The following is an 11,261-nucleotide window of genomic DNA, read 5'->3' as shown; positions in this document are numbered from 1 at the left end:
CTGCCGTCCCCTTCTCCTTTTGCCTTCAGTCTTTCCCAGCATCAGGGTCTTTTCCAGAGAGTTTTCTCTTCGCATTAGGTGGCCAAAATGTGAGCTTCAGCTTTAGTATCTGAATAGAAATATGATACATCTCACTATAGGGGGGAAGACTGTGACCAGGAGCTTTTCTACTTGAGACATTTATTGTGCACTTGTGATTCCTTACTCACAGTTGTTTATGGGTTCTTTAGATGATGTTGTGATCCTCCACTTTTGCCAGTGTTTGTTAAGGGAACTTCCCTGGGTTTCAGAGTGGGGAAAGTGGGGTATTGTTTCTCAAAGCCAAAGAAAAAAAGGCATTTTCTTCCTCGAGTATTTGAGCTATTCTGCTATAGCACACCACCACCTAGATGTTATGTAGCAGAAAAACAGGAAAGTAAAATCTCTTTGTGTAGAACTTGGATCTCAGTTATATGTTGAAACTGAAAGTAGATACAGCTATTAACAGACTCATGTAGAAAGCTATAAGCGACCCGCATGCCTGTTTAGTCTGCTGTCCATGTACTAAGTATTGACGGGCAACTTCACAGCCCTACTCTTATGGTCCTTTATCTTAACACTGGCCCTGGTCTAGATAGTCCTTAAAGGAGAGGCCATTTTCAAATAGAAGACAGTCCCCTGTAATGTTGGACACCTAGCCTACAAATCTACAGTGCAATCATACTTGGATATAAATCTATGGTCCATCCACATTTAGAATACAGTGGAGAAGTGCAAAAAAGGGCAACTAAAATAATCAAAAGGCTGGAACAACTCCCCTACAAGGAAAGGCACTATGTCTGGGGCTTTTTAGCTTAGAAAAAAGCTGATTAAGGTGGGACATGATAGAGGTGTATAAAATTATTCATGGTGTGGAGAACGTGGATAGGGAGACTCCCTCTCTCATAATGCTAAAAGCCAGAGTCAGTCAATGAAGCCGAATGGTAGGAGATTCAGGACAGATAAAAGGATGGACTCCTTCACACAGTGCATAATTAAACCCTGGAATTCGTTACCACAAGATGTAGTGTGATGACCATCAACTTGGATGGCTTTAAACAGGGGTTGGACAAATTCATGGAGGATAAGGCTATCCATGGCTACTAGTCACGATAACTATATGCTACCTTCAGTACCAGACACACTATGCGTCTCAATAGTGATGGTACTGTTGTACTCATGTCCTTCTTGTGCTCTTCCCATAGGTATCTGGTTGGCTGCTGTGGAAACAGAATGCTAGACTAGATAGGCCTTCAGTATGATCCAGCACAGCTCTTCTTATGGCCACCCTACTGCCTTTACCCTTTACATGCCAGTCCTGAAAAAACTCAAACATCTTCCAGAGGGCCTGATCTTGCAAAGGGGTAGTTTTCTTCTGGCATGGTCCAAAAGCAGCTTGCTTCCCCTTCATTTTCTTCTCTAAAAAGGTAAAGGTGTCCCCAACCAGTCGTGTCCGACTCTAGGGTGCGGTGCTCATCCCTGTTTCTAAGCCGAAGAGCCAGCGCTGTCCGAAGACGCTTCCGTGGTCATGTGGCCAGCATGACTGAACACCGAGGTGCACGGAACGCTGTTACCTTTCCCGCCGAGGCAGTACCTATTTATCTACTTGCAATTTCTTGCTTTCAAACTGCTAGGTTGGCAGAAGCTGGGACTGAAGATGGGAGCTCACTCCGTCACGCAGCACTTGGGTCTCGAACTGCTGTCCTGCCAACCTTCCAGTCTGCAGTTCAGTGTCTTAACCACTAAGCCACCGTGGCCCATTTTCTTCTCTAGTTACTTTAATATTTGCATCAGGCCTTGCATGCTCACTAGCTTTGTCCTTTCTAAGGGGCCCATTCTTCCAGCTGCTCCTTTCTAAACTATTTGCCCAGCTCTTAAAAAATATAAAGTTTCATAATTACATCATTACATAATTCTAAATGTGGTAATTGTTTCTCTTTAATGCAAAATATAAAAGTAACTTTTGGGAAGGTTGGGTGTGGGGCACAGAACGGTGGTACACACATTGGTTGCTTAATTCACTGCTGCAGTTCTGGAGTGAAACATTTTTTCTTTTAGGCACAGGATGGCAGCAGAACTCTGTAAGAATGTATAACCTATCACTGTTTAACTGTAAAGAAAAGGTCTCATGAATCTCACTGCCATGAAATCTCTCTCAGGCTATCCTTCAAAAGAGAAGACCAATGAGTAGTACCTTCTTTATTGGTCACAGGAGGATGAAAGGAATGGCTGAAGTTGGTTTTTGAGTTTTACAACTTGTGCTGCATAGAAAGAATGTGGGGAATTTGTGACATCTATTATGATCTGGCCAGCTCAGATTTCTCTGATGGTCAACCAGCAGTGTGTATTGCTTTCTTAGGAATCTCAAAATCATCTGGAATATATGGTGCAATTAATTTCTAAATGTTCTTCTATTGGCTATGCTTTTTTCTATGATCATCAAACCACCTCTTATATGTTACATTTATTTATTTGTTTCATTTTGAGCACAATCCTAAGGGATTGATGCCCTATAGAGAGAGGACTTCACTCCATCTACCCTATGCTCTGCTCTGATGGCTATATCACATGACTTTCCAAACAGAAGACACAGCCATTTTTGACCATGGGTTAAGATCAATGGGTCTGCTCTAAGGATGACTAATTCTTGATTCAACCCCATGCAATTTTATCTGAATCCTGATTCTAATTTGTCGTCTTCAGGTCTGCATCAAACTGCCTTCTTCAAAGATCAATTAGTTTGGTTAATAATACTAATACTAATTTCTACGATATTTAACAATAGATGGCAGTGTTGCATTTCTCTGTTACTGGGGAAAATTGAGAAAATTATTATTCAAATAGGTATATATGGGCCTCAGTAATTCATGCTGTTTGTAGTGCATTATAATTAAAATATATGTAAATTATGGAGTTCATTCTGAAGTGGTATGAGATGTAAAGTTCATTACACAATTCTTTGTAATGGGGATTAAAAGGCAAGGACAAAGAAAGCTAATAAAATGTAGCAGAGAGGGATTGACTGTCTGAGCTCAAGAAGTAATTCATTTCTCCTGAGAGGGAGTGATGTGATCCCAGTTGCTCTGAAAGAGGCAGCTGTGAGACTTCTTTTAAAAAAAGACTTCCCTGGACTCTGAAGATTTTATCAGATATCTCGTCCACTTGCAGATATTTCCTTCCTTGGCAAAATGCGTGTGCAGGTGATGGCTGGACAACTGCAGGCATTCCTGGATGGAGCTGTCTAGACCCACTTCAGCTTGGCTTTAGGTCTTGTTTTGGCACAGGAAGTGCCTTGTCAGAAAAATGGCAGGGAGAATTCTCCTGGACCTCTCAGCAGCTTCCAGGACCATTGGCCAGGGTTTCCTTCTGGATAGACTCTCTAGGCTTAGAGCTGGAGGCCCAGTGGTTCCACTTCTGCATGTAGGACCAATTCTAGAAGGTGCTGGTGGGGAATTTGTTGCTCAACCCCATTATATTTATGCTGTGGGGCTTTGGGACATTTCATCTTGTATTTCATGCTACTTAAAATCAACATGAAACACTGGGGGAGGACGTTCAGGGATTTGGGCTGAGTATGTCAACATGAGTAGGTGGATTACATCCAACTCTATTTCTCATTTTCATTTATATCAGGGAAGTGCTCAACTGGTGTCTGGAAACAGTGATGGGCTAGATAACAGCCAATAAATGGAAACTTAACCCTGACAACCCAGGAGGTTTGTCTGCTCAGGGAGTTGGTGTTCAGCCTGTTCTAGATGGGGTTGCACTCTCTACAAAGATCAGGGACACAATTTGGGGGTGCTCATAGATCCAGCACTGTCACAGGATGCTCAACTAGCCTCTCTGGCATGGATAGAAATGGATAAATCCATCAAGCTTCTTTTTGCTCAGGCTCCCATTTTTCCAGGTCTAAGTTTGTTCTGTCCCACTTTTGGATTGGATTGGATTGCATTTTTTTGGTTTGCACAAAATTGTGTATGCGTTTTTGTACACACTTCCTTTAAAAATACACATTTTCCCAAGTGTATACATTTTTTGGGGGGGACCTTTCATGAGCCTGGTGTGTCAACTGCAACTCTTTATGGACAGAGATAGCCTGACCACAGTCACCTATGGTCTGGTCACATTTAGGATTGATTCATGGCTTATAAATGGGATTACTTTTGAAGATGGTCCAGAAACTAGTTATTTCAGCATACATTCACTAGCTTACTAATTGGGACTGAGTGCTGGAAGCATATCACTCCAGTGATTAAAGAGTTACACTGCTGAAATTGTGTTTCTGAGCACAATTCAAGCTATTGGTATCCACTTCCAAAGCCCTACATAGCTGGATATCTAAAGGAATGCCTCTTCTCATATTAACCTTCATGTGAGCTGAAATAATCAAGTCAGGCTCTCTTCTGTGTGCCCCTGCTTTCTGAGGGGAGGTTGATGGTGACTGAGGAGAGGACCTTTTTGGTGATGGCTCATTTAAGGAATTCCCTCCCTAATAGAGAGGCTCAACTGGTGCCTATGTTACTATCTTTTCAACACTAAGACCTTTTTTATTCTCCAATACCTTTTATTTAGTTTTATAATTGTTTCAATCAATCTGCTGTTCTAACTGCTGATTTTAATTGTGTTTGACCTTGTACTGATTTTGTAAATTTTATTGTTAGTTTGTCTTGTTATGAACTGCCCTGACAAACTTCTGGTTGAAAAGGAAAGGTTCCTCCTGTGCAAGCACCGGGTCATTACTGACTCCTAGAGGGACATCGCTTTCGCTGGCATTTTCATGGCAGACTATAGCGGGGTGGTTTGCCATTGCCTTCATATAAATATATAATGACTGAATAAAAGCCTACTGTATCCTGACTCTTCATGCCTTCTCACATCAGTAACCAGATTTAAGTAAACAATATATGCAGTATGTGCACCTCATATTATCCAGAGTTGTAAATGAATAACAAAGGTTAATGTTTTCTAAGCTGATCACTCTCTCACTGACTGCATGTGCTTGCATGTGTATAATGGAAAAGTGTTCCTCTAGAACCAGGTATCTAGTTCCGGGAGGTTCACAAGCAGGGCATGATAGTGATGTCCATCCCTTGTTAATCCCCAACATCTGGTTGTCAGAAGTAACCTGTCTCTGAAATTATTCATTGCCTGTCCAGCTGAGAAAGTGACTGTCCCACAGAAATACATTAGGGTCTTACACTGTGATACTAAACAGACTACATGGAAGTAAGATGCATTAAAATCTATGGGACCTGCTTCCAGTATCTGCTTCCGTGGTGCCTTCTGGACTGCCTATCTGGAGTGAGGTTTTGGGGGAATGGTGTTATGGTGGCTCTGGCCTTTCCTGGAGGGCCAGTCTCAGAAGGTGCTGCTGGACGACTTTCGTTCCACTCTATGGCCCAGGGTTTCACCTTGACTCCCATGCATTTTAATATTGACATGAAATCACTTGGTTTTGACTGCAGCAATATGCTACAACTCTACTTCTCATTTCCATCTGTGGGTCCAGGAAGGCTGTGACAAGATAAGCCATGATAAGATAAGTGATGCTGTGGGTGTGTGGGCCTCTGTCTCCAAAACTGGATGGCCATGTGCCCTACTTTACAGAGCACAGTCTGCTATTTGAATGGCTACCCAGGCCAAGTCCAGTTAAAAGACAAAGAACCATAACAGGGGAGATCAGAGGCCTTGATGATGCCCATATTAGCACCTGGACAGCAGACTACACAGGCACACAATTCACCTGGTCACCTGCTTCCCCACTATAGTGAGATATATTACCTTGCTATTTCAGTTATAGTAATTATTTCTATATGTATAAATTAGCTGATTCACTGATTGGTATTTATTAATTACTTATATTAAATAAAGGTATAAGCAGTATACAGAGGACAAGAGTACCTTCCTGGGAATACCACAGAAAGGTTGGCACCTGCCTAGTTTGTAATGGAAGGGAGTTCCAGAGAGTTGGCACTATGACCCTGAAGGCTGTATTCTGAGCCATGATGGGCTGAACCTCCAACATCTTGGGCATCATCAGGAGGGGATGTCCTGATGATCACAGCAACCAAGCAGGCCAGTAGAGGATCAGGCAAGTACGTATCCTGGTCCTTAGCTGTTTAGGGCTTTGTAAACAAGTACCAAAACCTTAAACCTGGCCTGGCAGCACATGGGCATCTACTGTAGTTCCCTCAGCATAGGTTTAAGATGCTGGTGATAAGCCTCTCTGATTGCCAGCCTGGCTGTGGCTAGGGATGGCAGAGAAATCCACCACAGACTCCAATGAGGCCAGATTCTTGAGGCCAGATTCTCAGAGTCCATGGCGGAATGGACTACCCCCCCGCGCCACCCCACGCCATTTTCCCTGGCCAGTCTGGGTCCATCCTCTGCCATCCGTTGCCCTGGTCTGTGGACTCAAATGGCGTCCAGCGTAGCACACGCCATCTGCGTCCCTGCTTTAGCCTTGATAGGCTACATAAATCTTTACGTAGCCTATCACAGCTGAAGCAGGGACACAAATGGCATCTGCTATGCTGGACACTGTTTGCAGCCGCAGACTGGCAGCTGACGGAAGTCTGGCTGCAGATGGGCCTGGCCAGTGGCTCCATGGACTCGCTGCAGAGCGGAGCTGGCCAGGGAGGATTCCAAGGGGAGGGATGGATTGCCTCCCCCCTCCCAGCAGATGCCCCAACCAGATGGGTGAGTGGGGTTTGTACACCCCTAGCTGTGGCATTCTGTACCAACAGAATTGTCCGAACCCAGCATAAAGGCAGCCCCACATAAAGCTCATTACAGTAATCCCCTTTTGAGGTTACCAGTGCATGGTCCACTATCCAGGAATGGCCATAACTATCTTACTTGCATTTGTAGCCATTGAAGACACCTTCAGTGACAGTACTGTATTTAGGAGCACCTGCTCCTTCAGGGCAAGTGTAACCCATCCAGACCAGGCAACTGACTGACATGGGAGCCATTTGCCCACAGAACCTTTGTCTTGTCAGCAGTCTGACTCAGTTTATTGGCTCTCATCCAGCCCACCACTGCATTCAGGTACTACTGGTCCAAGGCTTGCACAGCCTCCCCTGATGCAGATGTCACAAAGAAACGGAGCTGGATTTCATCACCCTACTGATGGCACCTTGCTCCAAATCTCCTAATGACTGCTCCCAATGGCTTCATATTGATGTTAAGTAGCATCGTGGACAAAACGTACCTTGTTGCACCCACAGCCTAAATTCCAGGGGCCCACTGAGCATTTCTCCAAAACTACACTTTGAGACCAACTCTGCTGATCAGATTGGAACAGCGCCTCCGATACCCATCTCACAAAGTTGGTTCAGAAGGATACAGTATTCGATGGCACCGAAAGCCACTGAAAGATCCAGGAAGAGCAACAGGGCAGCACTCCCCACATCTCTCTCCCGGTGAAGGTCATCCATCTGGGTGAGCAAGGCCAATTCAAACCATGCCTGAACCTAGACTGGAATGGAAATGTTATGCAAATTGGTGTCCTCCTCTGTCCTCTTTTTGGGTGATATTTCCTCCTTTTTTTTGCCCACACACAAGCGTACACCCTACTTCAAAACCTTCTTCTTTCTTCAAAGACTAGGGAGAAAGTAGTCTGCTTTTCTTTATTACTTTCCTTTCCTTTTCTCTGTCTTCTTTCTGAAGACGTATAATGCTTTCCCCTTTCTGCCTAAGATTTGTTCTGGTGTGACAAGAGCATGGGCTCACTTTTTCTAGTTACTCCTGATTGCTATGGTCATTACACACTGGGCTCAGTCCAGAGAAAATGGGGTGCCCTTGCTCTACTGAAAACTGCTTACCTTTAGACAGTGGATGCAGTCCTTCTATTGCTGTAAATGGCAGGAACCCCCCCCCCCCATGACATTTCAATGGGGCCCCACTGCATTTGTTCTGCTTAGGATGGTTGTATTAGTCAGCAATAATTTACCTTCTGCTGTTTCTGGCTGTTGGTGTGCCAGACCCCTTGAAATGTTGTTGAGTTTTGACATGGCAGATTAAAAGTGCTGTGCAGCAAGATAATACCCATGTTGACTTAGCGGTCTTCAAAACAGAAAGACCCAAAGGTCTGTCCATATCAGTTCTGAGAAAATGTCTTTGAAGTTGGATAATTAAAATAAAGCTGATAAGACTGGAGGGTAATCCAAACTGGCAGTCAGGAGTACCTTTGAAAGATATCGGAGGTTATACACAAGACACTTCTGAACTAAATCCCTTACTTCTCTTGCACAGTTAGCATCAACATTGGAGTAAGACCCAGATTGTTTCCTCTTCTTACGGCTTTGCCTGCCTTATATATTTTCTGTCCATAACTTTCTCAGAGAAAAGCACTTTGGGATTTGCTTTTTCAACAGCTCATTTCTGTACAAAGGAGGCCAGTGAAGGACTGTGTACACTGAGCCATAAGAATGACTTGTGAAGTGTGTTAAAAGTAGGGATGGGTGAGAATTTGGTTTGAAAAATTCACAACATTTCTTCATAAAGAACTTGAGATTTTAAAGAATTCAAATGTTTCTCCAAAGAAAAACTAACGTATTCACCCATCCAGGCAGAGGGTTTTGAGCGCTTAGCACTTAAAAGTCTGGTTTTAATATGGTGCGTTCAACCACGTTAGTGCTGAAGTAGGATTGCCACCTCTTTATCTCTGACAGGCTCCTCATCTTTAAGAGTTCTATGGCAGGCAGGCATAACACGGTCCTCTCCATGTTGTGAATACTTATTGAATTTGGCCAGTGCAGATGGGTGAGAATTTGTTTGATTTGGGGGTGGGGGTAAGAATGTGCCAACATTTGCATGTACCAACATTTGCAAATTTCTTCATAAACAGGACATGTCAAGGGCTCCTTGGAGGCCTCTCTCAGTCTAATCCAGTAGCCAAGTCCAGACACAAAGGACTTTTCAAAGCTTTATTCCTCTTTTACAACTTAACAACTCTACTGTTAGCAACTAGATATGAGCAGCAGAGTACCTATGCCCTAAGTTGGAACAGTTGGTCCCCGTTTGAAAGGGAATCACTGGCAGACCCCGAACTTATGGGCTAGGGAGAGTCCCTCCCCTTTTCCCTTGGGTCCTCTGGGCGCAACCGTTGTTTGCGCGCCAACCAGGCACTTCGGCTCCTTTCCGCGTCCTCCATTTGGCGCCGTTCCCTGCGTCGGTGTCGCGTGTCCAGCAAGTCTGCTTCCCGCGCTCTGTCACTCCCAGGACTGCTATCTAAGCTAGGAATGCCAGTGGGAGGAATCTCTGTCAGCTGTTGGCCCTGGGAAAGATGAGCGCACTCCTCTCCCAGGAGCAGCTCCTCTTTCTCAGAATCAGAACTACTCTGGGATTCTATGGGCTCAGTGTCCACCCTGACAGGACAGAAAGAACTTGAGGTGTTTTTTTTTTTAATTGCATGCGGGAGTAAGTATGGACAGATTCATCCATCTCCTAGTGTAATTACCATCAAGGAACAGTAATTCATTAGAAATCAGAGCCCACAAGAACAGAGAACATGCACTAACATGTTGAACTTATTATCCTTGGGTAAGAAGCCAGTGAGAGTGGTCTTTAAAATGGACAACTGGAGAAAATAGACTATTGGTGGTAGTTGGGGAAGTTGGAAGTGTACTGCTTGGAAGATGACGAAAAATGGACAAAGCAAAACCATGTGATTTTGGAGATGTCTCCAATGAGAACATAGCTGCCAAGAACCTGGAGAGATTGCAGTGTAGTGTATTTCATTAAATATAGTTAATTTCAATATTCAAGATTGAACAAATGCATACAGATATTTTATTAAAAATATTAAGGAAAACAGTTTCTTAGTAGACATCTCAACAACTCAGGTATCCAACTGAGAATCTAGTATGATCATTTTAATATTAAGACAGTATATCTCTTATTATTGATTTGGAAAATTAATCTATTTTTTGATTATATGCATGGAACTGCCTTATGCGGAGTCAGAGCATTGGTCTATCTACTACAGTACTGTCTTTTCTGGCATGCAGTGACTCTCCAAGGTCACAGGGGACAGTATCCTCCACTGCACCTGAAGGAAGCAGGCTAGATACTTACAGGCACAGGAAAGCGATGTGACACACAGCTATCTCCTCCAACAATTTGCTGCCAACTCTCAGCATCTGCCTGCCACCTGAGGCGACTGTCCCAACTCTGCCTAATGGTAGGGACGGCCCTGCTGCTTCTGAATCAGGAGCCAATATGACTAATAGCCACTGAGAGACATATCCTCCATTAATTGTTCTAATCTTCCTTTAAAGGCATCTTAGTTTGTGCCTATAGGTATATGTAACAATTTTAATACCTCTCTATTTCTCAATAGATAGACAGAACTATACATAGAGACATAGATATTCTTCCTGGAAGATGGGCTGTTGGCAAGAGATGGGTTGCACCTCACAAAGGCTGGGAAGTTCGGGATGTCAGAGAATTTCTCCACGACTCTCGGGGAGGCGGAATGCCAGCGCATTCGGCCCCCCGAAATTGGTGGAGAAACGGTCTGCCCCCCCGCCCCCCCGGGATGAGACTTACCTTGCTCGAATGTCCCTGGCAGCGGCGGCTCTGCCGCCATTTCCAAGTAAAACAAACAAACAAACATGATAGGCTACGTAAAGATTTACGTAGCCTCTCACGGCTAGATTTTTAAAAAACACCATGATAGGCTACGTAAACATTTATGTAGCCTATCACGGCTGACTTTGAAAAAAAAAAAAAAGCGCGTACGCAAATGGCGGCGCCCATGGGCGCCGCCATTTGCGTTCCTTATTTTGGCACATGTAGTCTATGTAAACATTTACGTAGACTATGGCGAAAATAAGGGGAACGCAAATAGCGTTGCCCTTATTTTCGCCGTAGTCTACATAAATGTTTACGTAGACTACACGTGCCAAAATAAGGAATGCAAATGGCGGGGCCCATGGGCGCCGCCATTTGCGTACGCACTTTTTTTTTTTTTTTAAGTCAGCCGTGATAGGCTACGTAAACATTTATGTAGCCTATCACGGCTGACTGCAGGGATGCAAACAGCGGCGGCTAAAACCGCCGCCATTTGCATCCCGGCAGGAGATGAAGTTTCACGGCCGGAGGGACGGGGTGCCTCCCCCCCGGACAGAATTTCGGCGGGGAGGGACAGGACGCCTCCCCCCCGGCCAGAATTTTGGGGGGAGGGACGGAGTGCCTCCCCCCCACCGCAAAGCAAGCGTCGGGATCAGGTAAGGGAC

This window comes from Heloderma suspectum, chromosome 3 (assembly GCF_057233095.1).
Source record: "Heloderma suspectum isolate Gila_16-S chromosome 3, 16-S_ref, whole genome shotgun sequence".
Lineage (NCBI taxonomy): Eukaryota > Metazoa > Chordata > Lepidosauria > Squamata > Helodermatidae > Heloderma > Heloderma suspectum.
The sequence above is the reverse complement of the archived record's forward strand: the minus strand, read 5'-3'. Positions refer to the sequence as shown.